The 15,783-nt window shown below is 31.5% G+C and overlaps 1 protein-coding gene across 2 annotated transcripts in view; it reads right to left on the bottom strand.

Annotated features, from left to right (window-relative positions):
• Positions 1–15,363, bottom strand: part of LOC148604740 (rho GTPase-activating protein 7-like) — a 121,646-nt gene extending 106,283 nt beyond the window's left edge. The window contains exon 1 of one of the 2 annotated variants that reach the window (XM_088551052.1): positions 14,992–15,363. The gene's annotated coding sequence lies outside the window, so the exon portion shown is untranslated. Of the gene's footprint in view, positions 1–7,716; positions 7,883–14,991 lie in introns of those variants that run through there. The other variant, XM_088551051.1, reaches the window with a different exon arrangement.
• Between the last annotated feature and the right edge of the window lie 420 nt (positions 15,364–15,783).

Raw genomic sequence — 15,783 nt, 5'->3', positions numbered from 1 at the left:
AGGAGTTAAAATTTATTTTCAAGAGTAAAAGGTCCTGGAATTTGTGTCTCATAAATGAAGGGTTCACCAGAAGAATGGGAAAGATCCTCAATAAGATAAATCCAGGAGCTAGGATAATAAATCTCAATGGTCCTGCATCAGACCTTAAGGATCATGGTCCTTGGACCAGTGCTAATTGGCATCCCTGAACCAACTGCGATAATGTCTGCAAGACAGAATGAGAAAGAATGATTCAGAGAAGATAGTCTTTTATCATGGACTTAAGATGTCAGTCAGGGCTAGTATAACAGTTACAAAGAACAAATTCATTCAATAGAGCTGTTCTTCACCAAACTACCTTTTGTTTTCTTTCCATTCACTTCTGTAAACATACTTCCTACATTCCTGGCTTGATCAGTAAGATAAAAGTTTAGTGTTCAAAACAATGACTGTTTACAAAGCCTACAAAACAATACTATCGCTGGTCTAGAGAGCAATGTAAACACATACTGTGCTGGAAAAGTCAGGTGTAATTAGCTTATACAAATCTGACCCCATTTAACCTTTATGTTTTCTAGGAGATCAAAGTGCCGTCTACTTCAAAGCTTTTCAGTGTTAATAACAGCTGTGTTAGATTCACCCATACAAAATATGACATTAGCTAGTTGCCACTTTTTTTTATAATTTAAAATTGCAAATTACTACTTGTAATATTCAAAATGAAAACATTACTACTTGGACACAAGCAATGTTGAATTACATGTAGTATCAACATCTATGTACTAAGGTTTGTCAACTGACAGAGAGAGAGCTAGTTCTTTTGCACTAGAACTATTTGTTTTATCAAATGTCGAAGTAGTCTTAAAAACAAAATAGGTAAATTAAAACCAGCAATAGCCATCTTTGTTCTGAATAAGGAATCAGGGACTGAGGGGTTCAAATTAGTGTAGGCCATAGGTCTGGGACCCTCAATATCTGACCACTAAAATAACTTCTACAAAGGTTCTGGGCCTTCATCACTCCCCATTCACACTTTGTTGTGGAATTTTGTTTTTCTGCAAGTTGACCAATTACTACAAATTTGGACGTTCCATTATTAAGTAAGTTTGAACCTTTGTGGAATGCATCATATGGGAATCTAATGTCAGTCTGAGGGAGAGAATAATACAAGGGAATGTAATACCCAATACTGACTGAATAACAGTCAGATAGTATTATGCTGTTTTATATTTTTTAACAAAGCAAACAAGAGATTGTTTTCAATAAGAACCCAATATAGAGAAAAACTATACCCAAACAAAGATATTAATCTAAAGTGTAACAACATCAAATTAATTATCCAACTTTTCTAGTCCAATTTTCACTGGATAGATTTTGAATAATTAATGCACTATTAATTAGTTTCAATCTTTTCATTTCACTGTGGATTCTAAGGAAGCTAAAATGGAGTATGATGGTAAGAATTTTATATTCTTTAAGACCAAAGTTTGGCATGTGTCAAAACAGTCTACTTAGAATTAGTGTGAGAGTCTTTTCATAGAGGTTTAATTATCTTTTCAATTAAGTAAAAATGAAGTTATGATATAGCAAAAGAAGCTACAGAAGTATTCCAATTTTGAATCTAATCAATTACTATCAAATTAAGATGTTTTCTTTTCATACCTATTGAGATATAAGCCCTAACTTAAGTTAGAAAGCAGTATTTTTTTGTTTGTGTTTTATTTTTTAATGAAATCTTTATTTTCCTATAAGTAATAATGCTATACTTGAAAGGTACTTGTTTTTATCTCCCCTTCCCTTTCACTTAACCTGTAATCCTGGACCTGCCTGTGATTTCTGAATCCAAAAACAGTCCTATCTCTGTAGATATGGTGTGAAATTTTTCAACAGGTAACTAGTCATGAAAAAGTTAGGCCATCATCCAAGGAGTTATGATGACATCCCCAACACTGAAAGCAATAATTAGCATCTAAATAACCCAGCTCCATTTCGATCACCCCTTATTAATACAAGATATACTGACTGATACATATGGAAATGAAAGGAAAAATCCACTTCCAAAATCTAAGACAAGAACAATCAACAATTTCAAGTCTGTGGTAATCTGATATAGTTGAATGTTTAGACCCATTGGTACAGATTTGTTTTGGTAGATACTTTTCTTCTACAAGTATAGAAAAAATTCTTGAAATGCAAAAATTTTAACTTTGCTAATATATTAATGTGGAAGAAAAAATAACTCAAAATTTATAGGTAACACTGAAAGAGAATGCACATCTAAAGTGGGTTAATATAGATGATGTGAATAGTACTAAAAATGGAACATCTGCAATGAAAACATTTTTAAACTATATGAGAACAAAACATTTCTTTTAGCTGATGCAATGGGTTGTAAAAGTGAATGTTTACATTTTGTGTAACAACATGTAGTTATAAATGACCTAAAAATCATTGTCCTTACCAAAAATAGTTTGTCCTTTGAAATTAAGTCCCAAAACAACTACCTAACCTAAGCAAGCTTTATCAAGCTATAAGGCAAGATATCAGAAATATGGGCCAACCTTTATCATTTAGAACCAATTTTAGCCTTATTATTTGTGGACTGATTAAAACTTTAATCTCCACCAGGGTGTTGAGAGTAGCCAAGAACCATATGTCATGAAATGTCAGTAAGATAAGATAGCTGTTGGTGATAAACCAACAAATTATCTCCCCTTTCTGCCTACAATACCCTAGCTTAATCCAAGGATACATAAAAGGTTACTTTGTTAGGATGTCACTATCAGATGTTGCTAGGTGCACTGAGAAAAGCGGATATTTTCAAGCATTACAAACATTTGGACTATGCTTTAGTGTAACAAATTGCATTGGGTGTCATGACTGAGCAAATACCTTTTACCTGTTTTCATTCCTTCACTGAATGCCATTGTCTTTAGTTTATTAAAAATTTATTACATACAAACTCTAATTTTGTTTCATCCCATTATAGCAATGATACATGTATTTGAGACAAATATTTCCATATTATAGATATTTAATAATTGACACATCCTCTAATGCTAAAAATTAAACTTACAGTTTCATATTTTAATATACTATCTATAAAGGTATAAATTCAGATTGAAACCGCGAAAATATTTCAACCATAAGGTAAATTTTCATTTCAGATTTGTCTAGATCAATCTTGATTTGATGGTAGCAAATTTAGTTTACTGGTTCCATTGATCATGTAAACTTAATTTGCCATCATCAACACCATGATCTGCATGTAAATATAATACAGTTGTCTAGACACAGGGTCTAGTTTTTGGTATATTATCCATAAATTGTAGTAAAAAATGTTTGAAATCATTTACCCAGCTTTTATACAGTCCCAACAAATGAAGAAATGATGGTCCATGTCGGAACACAAGGCCTTCAAAAGAAGTACATGAATTTTCAATTTTAAAAAAAAATTCAAGGTCTATATCTTAATTGTCTACTAATCATTAAATGAAATCTTTCATACATCTATTGACTGAATATGGTTTCATAACTTACCAATCTCATTCAAGAATGGATACCAAAGATTGCTCCATATTAAGATTCTGACTTGAATTCATAAATAGAAATGTATAAAGACGCATTCCCAACAAAAATAAAAACATTCTGATTAAAGACTTTTGAATCAAAGTGTTTTAATTAAGAAGACCTGTTTTGGCTACATTATAGACCTGATTGGTATTTTAAGCCATTGGCCTGCAATAACAGTCTGATCTTGGTGTATTTAATAGATCCTGAATGTCCAAAAATACTAAAATTTAACACAGTTTGGTATTGACTTACTAGTTGTCAATTTAACAACTCCGAAGATTGTTTTCCTATTATCATACCATTATGAAAAGTAAACTGAACACAGATTGACAAAATAGATTACAACAGGGGGTCTTTTGTTTATTGATTATTACAGTACCTGAACCGATCCACTCAACTAAAATTGTGATCTGTCATCGACGACCGATCAGTTTCCGATCGGTCATAGATCCGACAAACCGATTTATTAAACCTGTGATCACATCACATGAGCACAGAGCGGTCAATATATTTTACGGATTCCGTTGTTTCATTTGTAAAATTTTACACATATTTACATAATTCAATAGATTCAAACATCATTTAATAATTTTTATTCTACATTTGGTTTATTTATAACAAAATACAACGGATTTAATATCTTAAATTAAAGATAATTCAATTTAGTTGTATATTGAATTCGTTCCAATGGAAATTCGTAAATTTACATGAACCAATCATCCTTCATTTTGTTATGACACAACTGCAATCAGATCGGTCACCGATCATTGCTTATCGATCTGTCACCGATCAATCAGTCAGCGGTCATCAATCCGTCAAATAGATGCACGGATAGGTTCAGTGACTGTATGACCAAATAGCTTTTATTGCAAACAATGTTTTAACACGTTCAAAATTGCAAGACTTACATTAGAAAAAGTAAGGTATTGACATATCAGTTTTCTTTCTGCTTCATAATAAAATACCCACATCAGTGTTTTATCAAAATTTAACACTGCCAATAATGGGATGCATATCACACCCCAAATATTTTTTTTATAATACACAGAAGAATACAATACAATATACTGCAGTCGGACATTTTAAGTTCAGATTAACTTTGGCAGAATATAAGCTAAGCTACCATTTCTAGCATGTTGGATATTGCTCTAAGTTAGTGAATTATTGTGCTACAATCTATACATCCCACATGGGAAGAAATTCTAAGTCCATACATATACAAACCTCTCTCTTACCTCAGATTATATAAATATTAAAATCACCATCAGCATAACAAACCTTGAGTATAAAAATAGGATATAGATGGGACACTAAGTAATACCCCCACCATGTGGTGAAAAAACAGAGATTGCATTAAGATAAAATGGCTTTACTCACAAACAACAACTTGGACTAGACCTGTATTGCATCATACTTAGCAACTGTAAAAAGTTGTTAAAAAAAATTTATCTGTTCTTAAGATATCATATCAGACATGCAAATTTTCAGTGGTTATCATAAATAATACCTCACCACTTAATGTGGCTAGTATTCAAGCAACTATAACATATTCAATGACAAACAAGCCTTCATCAAATATAGAAAAGTGATAATGGCAGAATTAATATATTGTGTCATATTGAGAACAAAGGTAATAATAACTATATTTCATACTAATGGAATACATTAAATAAATCCATTGCATCAAGTCTTTTTGGTTTTAAGCCAAAGTCGTGAGAAATTACATCAACAGTTATTCGCAAAGTCATATTTGAAATTAAAATATTGTTTTTCGAACAATGACTTTTCAAATATGAGTTGTAATTTAAAATTTAAAAATTTTATCCTTCAGCGATATATTTGAATATAGGATCAAAATTGGAAAAAAGAATTTTTGTTTACTTGCTGTACAGTATGTTTGCTACAGGCAAGACATAGAAAATAAATCAGAAAATCACAATTGTAAACATACGAAGAAAAAACATAAAATGTTGGAAGTTCAAAAATACAAAAAATTAAGTAAACAGTGTTACAGATTTAAGAAAAAAATATGTTGAGCTATTCAGAGAAAGAAGATTAAGAGAAATAAACAAATAAATGGTACAAGATATGTAAGTTCATAAGAAGAATGGAGCCGTCTGTGGACAAAATTATGTTTTATATAACAACATTATGCATCCCTAAGGAAGGTATTTTACTGCAGGTGGTCTAGAAAATTTGATCTTTGATCAATTATTTCTTGTGACCATCAAAATATTGAAACTCCAAAACAATAAACACCTGCTGGTCTGTTTTATAGGAAAATTGTACATCCACAAAAGTTTTTTTTTTTCAAAAAGGGCTAAAACATATTGAGAAATAATTATTGCAGGAAATATTTATCATATTCAGCTTTTTTTTTGCCGTTAATATCAAATGATATCCAACAGAAAACCACTTTAGCTAACAGCTAATTAATTACCAGACCCATTTATGCTACTTAATGACAATCTATTTTTTTTATCATATTTCATGAACATTATTATTGTAAAATCTTGAACTTTGTGCGATTTTAAAATATGTATGACCGAAATGCTAACAATTTATAGAGCATATTTTCCAGTCATAATTCATAGAAACTAGGAGAATATGTAAAAGAAAACATATCTGAATTATAGAAAAGGCTACTAAAAGCTTTACAGACAGTAGAATGTTAACCCCCATCAAAAAAGGGGGGAGGGTTGTGATCAACCAAAAGTACTTTAACCCAGTGACAGTGCCTGTACTTAGGAATTTCTGGCCTCTGTTTGATCTTGTTTCATTTTCACTTTCAGTTAATGTTGTTTTTGGATCAGCTGCAGCCTGCCCTGTGGTGTGAAGGTTTACTCATTATTCATTGAAGACCCATGGGTGGACATCTTTCATCCTGGATGGGTTGTTGTCTCTTGGACATACTAACCACATCCATTCTCGTTATCTAACCCAACTTTTGCTTCAATTTTTCAAATTAATGGCATTCACCTTTTTGTACAGACAGCTGAAGAATAATTCTGATTTAATTACATTATAACACTTTTCATAATTAAAAGTGTATAAACTTAAATCCTAACTCTTTCCAAGGTACTTAAATTCATGGATACCAATTTTTGTGGATTAGGGAAGTAACACAAGTTCATGGATTCTTGAAATTTGTGGTTTTGAGGTTTTCAGTATACACATCAATGGAAATCTTCTTTTCATTGGAAACCAAATTTCGTGGTTTGGCCTACCCAAGAAAACCACGAAAATTTGGTACCCCACAAACAATAGTACTTTCAAAGTAATCAAAATTATAGTGCTAGGATCAAGGACTAAAATATTGTTTGCATCAAACATGATTGCCACAAGCATCTATGCTTCCCTTGCACTTGTTGAAATTCTAAGTCTATATGACATCAAATCACCCTAAATATGTAATCATAAGTCTTATCTCCTATCAGAGTTAGGTGTTGTACCCAAAAAGTGCCTGGGACAGACTGACAAAGGTACTTCATTACAGAGTCCCTATGTATTGTTGTGTCAAGGGGGATAAAGCAAAAGCAGCTATTCTGACAATAGCAGAATACATAAATAAATCACTTCTGTTTTTCAATACGGCAAATAGCATTGTTTCATAAGAAAGATCGACATAGGCACATTAAACTTCTACTTTAACCAAAGTAAAAATTTATGGTTGATCAATTGTTATACCTGTACATGTAAGTATCCTTGACCAATATCTTTTAAAAGGAAAATCTTTGTAACTTCTCGAAGTATCTTTGGTTTTATCCATATTTAGTGCATAAATATTTTGACTCCATAGCTAAGGTAATAATATGCTTACATTTCTAAGTGCACATGTATAAAATTAAATAGGACAATGACTGAATTTTTTTCATTCAATAACTGAAATCAACACTTGCACAAGACAATTTTATTTTTTTGGTCAATTAAAAATGTGCAAAACATAATATGAAAGTATGAAAAAGATACAATTATGAAATGATTTTAAACCAAAATTATCATTATATCTCAAGACTCCAATAACGAAATCTTCAATACATGTATCATTTCTATCTGATTATAGATCACATCATATATCATCTGTTACTCAAGACCGTACTTCGAAAATGATTGTGCAAATTCTTAAGAGTCATATATCTTAATTCAAACAATTTTAGTACTGACCTGAATTTAAAATTATCCTAATTCACACCAATTTACACTGCTACGCACAGAACTAGACAAATAGTAGTCCGAAAATAAATAGGAATTCTATCGTCTACTTGTTCAAATTAAAACCAAATTAGGCCTAATAATGTACTGACACTACATAAAAATTCACATTAGGAAAAACGTAAATATCCCAATGTTTACATATCTACCATAGGTATGTTCTGATCATTATCAGTACAAGTTAGGCAATGTAATTTGACAGAAGACTCCAAATTAAATCACCCTTTAATAGACATCTTATTATTAACTGATTTCTGATTAGGCCAAACAAAGCCAATTCTTTTGCAAAGACTCGTGTCTCTTGGCCTTAGAAATAAATGCTTGGCAAAGAAGCTTTTTAGCAGTAGAACCCTATTACATAAAATGTATTCATAAAGCATTTGCATATTTAACTGTGTAAGACCCCTTGTGGACAGATTTTATTCAATAATATACTGATACAAATCAACATACTTCTGTACATGAAATTCTGAATTTTACATATCCCAAGTACCCAATGACTTATAATTTGACATCAGATTTTGAAAGACATGCAAACATTTCAATAAGCATAATTTTACAGGTCTAAAATGAAAATAAAGATAAAACTGAGAAGGACCTAACTCAACAATATGAAGTAACAAGTTATCATAAAAATAAGCTGATTTTTTTTTTTTTTTAAAACAAAAAACAAAAAAAAAACAATACATGTATCTGTATTTCAATGAATATTTCCTCTTGTTCATTGTTTACCAGCATAATTATAGAAACATTTTCATAATAATTGACATTGACATTCTGGTAGTAAAGATACAAATGATGACCAACACAAGCACTTTGAGGGTACATACACCATGTATTTGCACTAACATTGCGAATTGTCAATATCCTATTATTCAAACAACCTATGTTGTCAGTGGGTACAAAATACAAGGTATCTAAAATTCAAATCCATGGTAACAAAATTTAAAAAAATATACATGCATCTGTATTTTGGTTTCTTGTTATATTCATGAAAACATGTCATTTGGCATACTCAAGTTGTCCATGCACAGAAAAGAAAATATGTGGGCACAAGTCCTCGTTTAAATTGGTATAAACAGTGGAGAAAAATAAAACAGAAGATGCATTTTGACTCCGTGAATTCATAATTACTTCTTCTTGAAGAGAAAACCACTTGCAGGGATGGGTGTCATTTGTTCTTAATTACAAATTACATAACACTTGTAAATGAAGACTTCTGGGAACTTATTCTGAATGAAAAATACATGAGAAACATGAAAGAAACTTCATGAGAGGGGAGACAACCCATCACCCCACCATCTGTTCTGTCATATGTATATTTCATAAATTGTTTCCAGACAATTTAAGTTAAACCTGGTTAATAATATGGCTAGTGATTAGCCAAGGACACCAGACAAAACCAGACAATAACAGGTCTTACTTCAGAAGTTCAACAGATGAGTGAAAGTTTCAGAAACAAAATTTAAAACTGGTCTATTGAGCAGCAAGACACAAAACAAAGATGACTTGATACTGCAACTTCCCGTTCTAAAGCTACAATGAAACTTATTAAAAGAAACAGACCTCCTGTTTAAAATGATAAGCAATAAGCAATTAAAAGTTCCCATTTAATTGACTGAAATAAAATTTGCCTAACTTCTAATAACACTACTTACTAAATACTTTGAAAGAAATCTCTACTTCAGCTATGTGATTATAAGTGCTTTGAATCAGGTTAATGCAAATGATTTACAATAAGTGGCTTGGACTTCCATAGAGTCCATTTTATCAGTTATTACTAATGGTATCATTAGCTAATCTAAACCAAATCCTAATTAACCACCTGTCTAAAACAGACATCTTCAAATACAATATGTTTGGTCCTGTATAAACCACACACCTCCGTAACAGTTTGGGAGGAGTTCAAACAATAATGGATAGCCATAGGTAACATCAGACAAAGGGGTTCTGTTTGTCAGACAAAAACTATATGGCAATAAAGGAAGCTAATGATCACCATCAGCAATGATCAGCTTGTAGCTATTAGGGGTGAACCAATAGTCCAGAAATCAGAGCTTTGGCTATAAAAATCATAAATCAATGATGTTTGTTAACAGATGGCCCATCATTACAGAAACCCTATACACATGGGTAATGAGTTTACATGCTATTTGTCCTAAGGTAATTATGGAGTATGTCCAGTCAATAGGATAATTTACAAAGGTAATTAGTTTATAATTAGGGCAGGGATGTCCATTACATTAATATTAACACCACTGGACAGTGGACCATTTATTGATTTTTGAGAACATTACCTATCATCAAAGGTACTTACTACTGACGTACTGTACTTACAATGTAAGTAGTGGTCTTTGTAAGAATCATTGAAATGCTGTAATATGTGACACACCCAAAAAATGGTTCCACATTTTTTTGTTATTAAGTTGCTTGACTGGTTTATATAATGAAATGTGTAATTATTCATTTCAAGCTGTCTGGTCTAAGGAGATAATGAACATTGAAAATCCAACAGGTTCTATTGTATTTTAGTGTCATTTACAGAGTTATCTCCCTTAATTTTGAATTCTACAGTACATTGTACATAATTTTTATCTCCCACCACCAGGGTTATGAGAAGCCACTTTTTAATTTCTGTTCACTATAACATTTTAAACAAAACATCAAAAATAAAAATATGTAGGCTTTCTAACCATGAATCACATTTTGCATGATCCTTAGCTGGAGTACTACTTAAAAGGCCAAGGTAAACATTTCTGTATAATATTTCTAATATTTCTTGCTTTCTTACAAATGTTTTTTTTTTAAATATTGTGGAAAAAAGTTTACTCCACATGAACCTATTTGCATAGCTTTTGGGGTTTAAACAAATCACTGATTTAAACTTCCTAATATAATTTTTTTTTAAGTAGTTATGCTCAACTGAAATTGAACAATTAAAAAATCAAAAATCTAACAAAAAATTGATACTTATAAATCAGTTCACCTTTAAATTACAGCTCAGTACGAAAAAATGAATTGTACATGTATACATGTATAACTTTGACCAGCATATATTGAAAGGAATTTTATGCAGTCAACATCTCCCTTGTGAAAATCTATGCCTTAAAAAGATCAGTATTCAATTAATTATTTTTCTAATGCATAATATAGTTCATTTAGTTACTTCCTTCTACATGGCTATCTTTTTCATACCAGGACTTAAATTTGGAGTTAAACTGATCCTAACATAAGCAATAAAAATCTTCCAATGTTACAAGTATAGATATAAATATATTCAAGTTCAATTAGTATAAAAAAATCTCATAAACTGTCAAAAAAACTGACCTTTGTTAAGAACTTCCAACCAAACATTTCAAAAGAGATCCATCCTTTCAATTCAAGTAGCACTCCAGCTAAGAATCATGCAAAATGTGATTCATGGATAAAAAGCTTACATATTTTTATTTTTGATATTTTGTTTGAAATGTCATAGTAAACAGAAATAAACATGTGGTTTTTCATATAAACTGTGCTCTTAGGAGATAAAAATTATATAGAATGCACTGTAGCTTTCAAAATTAAGGGAGATAACTCTGTAAATGGCGCTCAAATACAATAGAATCTCCTGGATTTTCAATGTGGATTATCACCTTAGACCAGACAGATGTGAATGATTTATTACACATTTCATAGTATATACCCATAAAACAACTTAATTACAAAAAATAACCATATGTGGCATTTTTTGGGATGTATCACATTTATCAGATTTTGCATGATTCTTACAAAGACAGCTACTTAACACCCAATTAACTTTGGTTTGTCTTTTGTCCTTCAGAAGACAATGACATATATTTTCATGGTTTGACAAATTACTTATATTGTGAAATATCAGAGTGGAGTTACTTTGATCTACTGTCATCAATCCTACTGAAAGGCGACAAAGTTATGACTGTCTGCAATTCAATTAATACTGTTGAAGGGAGATAACTCTACTTTTCAATACCAAATTCCCCCCCCCCCCACCTTATGTCCAGTTCTGTTTTGACAGTATGAAGAAATTGCTGGCTACAGTGTAATTGTAATGCGTAACATTTTTATAAGAATTCTGTCTATTAAAAGGATACAGTACATGTACATTAGGCTCCAAATGGTTTAGGAAATTTCCATCTTTTCAAAGTTGATAAAAGTCTTTACTGGTAGGGTAGTATTTCATTACCTTAAATTGTGATCAATAGAGAAGATGATTTTTTTTTGTTTTGGAACACAAGACTTTCTTCATTCTCCAACTCTCATCAAATCAACTAGGGTACCAGAAAAGAATTATGTTAAATCAATATAAAAGATACAGAAAATCAATTATCATAGTTAGTACAAAAGTTAAAGAAGAAAAATCACAACATGGATGGGGGAGGGGGACAAAAATTCAAGATGTTTAAGTCCTCATTGGACCAGCTAGAAATGTTTATCTATCTAAGGACCACCTTGTCACTTTTGATGGTACATTATTACAGTTTTTATTGTCATATCAATAAAAAAAACCAAAACACACCTACAAATTTTTTCTGCACGACTATAAACCATGTAGAAGCACCCTCATTATGTTTATGGGGGCAATAAATTTGTCCCCCTCCATTTCTGGTATTCATGAAAAATGTCATTACAGCCAGATGTAAAATATAAAAAATAATTCATTTTATATATATGATAAAGCAAAAAGAGTCATTTCATGGCAGCAAATCATGCACATCATCATTATAATGAGAGGAAACAGAAAATTTCAAGGTAACAACCTGCAAATGCACTCCAGACCTGTTGCAGTTTTTAGCAAATAATTGATTGTAATAAATCTAAATGATTTTTGCAGGAAGCTTCCACTGAGAGTGGTGATAATGTCTTCCTGATCTGGACCTGGTATCATTTTTTTAGATTGATCTATTTTGTTTGGCTGCAGTGTTGGTAATTAAATAAATCCTGTCTTCAATTGCCATAGGTGAGAAAAACATACATTTAACAGCTTCTATGGTTGTTGATGCAGACAGGAAGCATGTCATTCATTACAACTGGTGGTCAACCATAGGTAATGGGGATTAACTAATGGTTCACCTTCCATTACCTAAGAAGTGCCAATTTCATGTTATTTTTATGTGTTAAAACCAGACGAAAGCATGTGTTTCATTATAAAGGTTGATCTCTAAGCAAATGAGCTTACCTCCTGTACTTATTCACCCTTATTGGAGGTAAATGAGGTGAGAAAAACATGCTAAGCAGGTAATCTAGGATGAACATATATGTGCTGACATAGTTTTTTTGCAACTTTGTCTGACCAACATGTCAATGTTTCTTCAAATAGTCTTTTTGTTCCACTAAAAATATATCATTAGTCTGTGAGATATCTTCACAATTTTGTCATATGCTTTTGCCTCCCAACTAAAAATTGGTACCACCAAAACAACAAATGCTATTATTTTTTCTCATTAATGAGACTGACTCATGAACAGCAAGCGGATTTCACATCCTTATCATGAGTAAAACCAGTACTCTAGGATTTTTTCCAAATTTTAGGTTTCAATGGGGAAATTCTAAATGAAGATTAACTTTCCAACATGTAAAGTTAGCTTTCTAAACTTAACAAATTTCAAGTTTTCTACTTACAAAAAGGAAAGTGGAAACTAACATTCCCATACTAAACTTTCACATGCCCTCGGTGATGGGAATCCTAGAACACTGAAAACCCTACATATTTGCAAGAGTATATACCGGTAAAAATATCTGAATAAGCAATGTACATCAAAGAAAGATATTTAGCCCAGTGCAGTCACCTGAATGCAATCTGTCTTCAGGAAGCCAGAATTTCTTGTTCCGGTCAGACAGGAGCTGTCAGGTCATCTGACAAAATGTCAGACAGAAATAATATACAATTTATTACAACTTATCTATGAATAAGAGTATGCAGCATGAAGCCATGTATCTCTGGCTGGAAGAAAATTATTATAGAGATTTTTAATGAATACCATGAAAGCAAAACAATCATGTCATCTTTTTCCCAATTATAGTACTTTTTTTAACACACTGTTGACATTTTAATAACATTACTACAACAGCATGGTGAAGTGAGATCTTTTGACTGACAATATGGTGTATATAGTATATGTGTATATGGCAGAAAATGTTTCAGTGCAATTCAAATCATTTTTTAAATGATCAAATATTTCTTCACAATCCTGGTTGTATAAAAGATTAATTTTAATAAGCACTGAACATATTTCAGCAATAAAAAGTTTTCCACTGAATCAGTTACTTCAAGACCAGTCATAAACTTATGGAGATCGGTGCTAATTTCATCAGCAGTTATTTATGAATTCCTTTTTGACTGAATTTGATCCATTTCATATAACTTTTGTCCAACAACCTAGAATAAAAAATCCCAAAGACAGACAGACAAGCAGACCAACAAGGTGATTCCTATATACTCCTCAGCTGTGTTAGCAGCTGCAGGGATGGTAATATTGCAGCTAAAGGTTTGTTGGTCAACCAAAACTAATAGGCCTAACTAATGTAATTATCCAAATTACTTAGAGATAGAACACCTACACTGTTATTGTGGTAGGTTCAGACAAACTGGTCTATGGTTCATTAGGAAGTGTGGTCAACCAAAGGTAATGGGCAATACTAATCCATGCAATAGACACAACAAGATAAGCCTATCTAACTTCATAATCATAATATGGCAAAAAAATGCTTAAACTTGAAGCTCAATCTAATTAAAATTAGACCTACTAATTGTTCCAAATGTGTACAAATGTAAGATAGGGTATGAAAAAAATAGTCATGGAGAAGAAAGAGCAACTACTAGTTACAGATATATATTGTAAGTGTGGTCTTCCTAAGAAAAAAGTTGACAGTATAAAATTGAACCAAGTGAATTCTTCATCTTAGAACAGGTTTGGTTTCAACAGTTTACAGCGTATTTGTAAAAAAATGTAAAAGTTCATATAAATTTCTATTACACGAAATATCATCTATTTTTTGAAAGAACTGTGCTCGCATATTAATTAAGTGTGGCAGTTCAAGTTGTTCCAAAGGTTGAACCCCTCTAGAACCCCATCCCTCCTCTTTTTTTTTTTTTATTTCTAGATCCACCCCTGTAATCATTTCAAAACTTTTTTTTCTGTCAACAAATATTCTTCCATAATTTTTGGATAGATTTCTATTATAGTACAAAAATAGTTTTTAATGTCTTACCTATGAACAGAGCTTACAAAGCTGCCTTGTTAAATCCCCTTTTAACTCCTTTCTCTTCACTGCTCTTCATATGACCTCTCACTTTGACGAAATAAAGAGACATAAAAATCTGCTGTTAATATTCTTATTCCAATTTCAAAACACAGATTTTTGGCAAAACTTAATCCAAAAACATATACATATAAAACTTGAGAACAGGTGCTCCAATTTCTGGCTCATTGACAACAATATAATATTCCTGATAGTTCTTTCAGAGCACATACTTCTTGTGAATGGCTAAATCTATGAAAATTATTGATATCTGGCAAGAAACTGATCAGCAGGAAATAGGAATGATTAAATCAACAGATCACCTATCTTTTTTTCTTATCTTGACTACATGATTGAACGGAGTTATCTCTCTTGCCAAAGTTACATCATATTTAATCCAGTTATTTAAATTTGCATATTGCATTAAGTGAACAGCAGAAATCCATTTAACCTATCCGACATTGATTACAATGTTATCAAGATCCCACAACTTTCCAGAGCAATAGTAAAGATAAAGTGTGGTCAAGCCATGACCTTCAACTTGACCTTTTTTTTTTTACTTTTTAACTCTCAGTTTAGAATGTGCAGTTGAAAAAAGACTAGTGCATTAAATAATGTACAAAATACCAAAATATTATTTTATCCATTTTATCATTTGTGTTTGATTTTACCATATGAAATATGATTACTATTTGTGAAAATGAATTCACATTTTTGTAAATAAGTTGTGGTACAAAAACACACAAAACTGGTGCAAACACT

Source organism: Perna viridis, chromosome 10 (assembly GCF_037379345.1).
Source record: "Perna viridis isolate PV_CMFRI_1.1 ecotype Kerala chromosome 10, ASM3737934v1, whole genome shotgun sequence".
Taxonomy (NCBI): Eukaryota; Metazoa; Mollusca; class Bivalvia; order Mytilida; family Mytilidae; genus Perna; species Perna viridis.
Note: the sequence above shows the minus strand (reverse complement) of the source record. Positions and strands in the feature narration are given on the sequence as shown.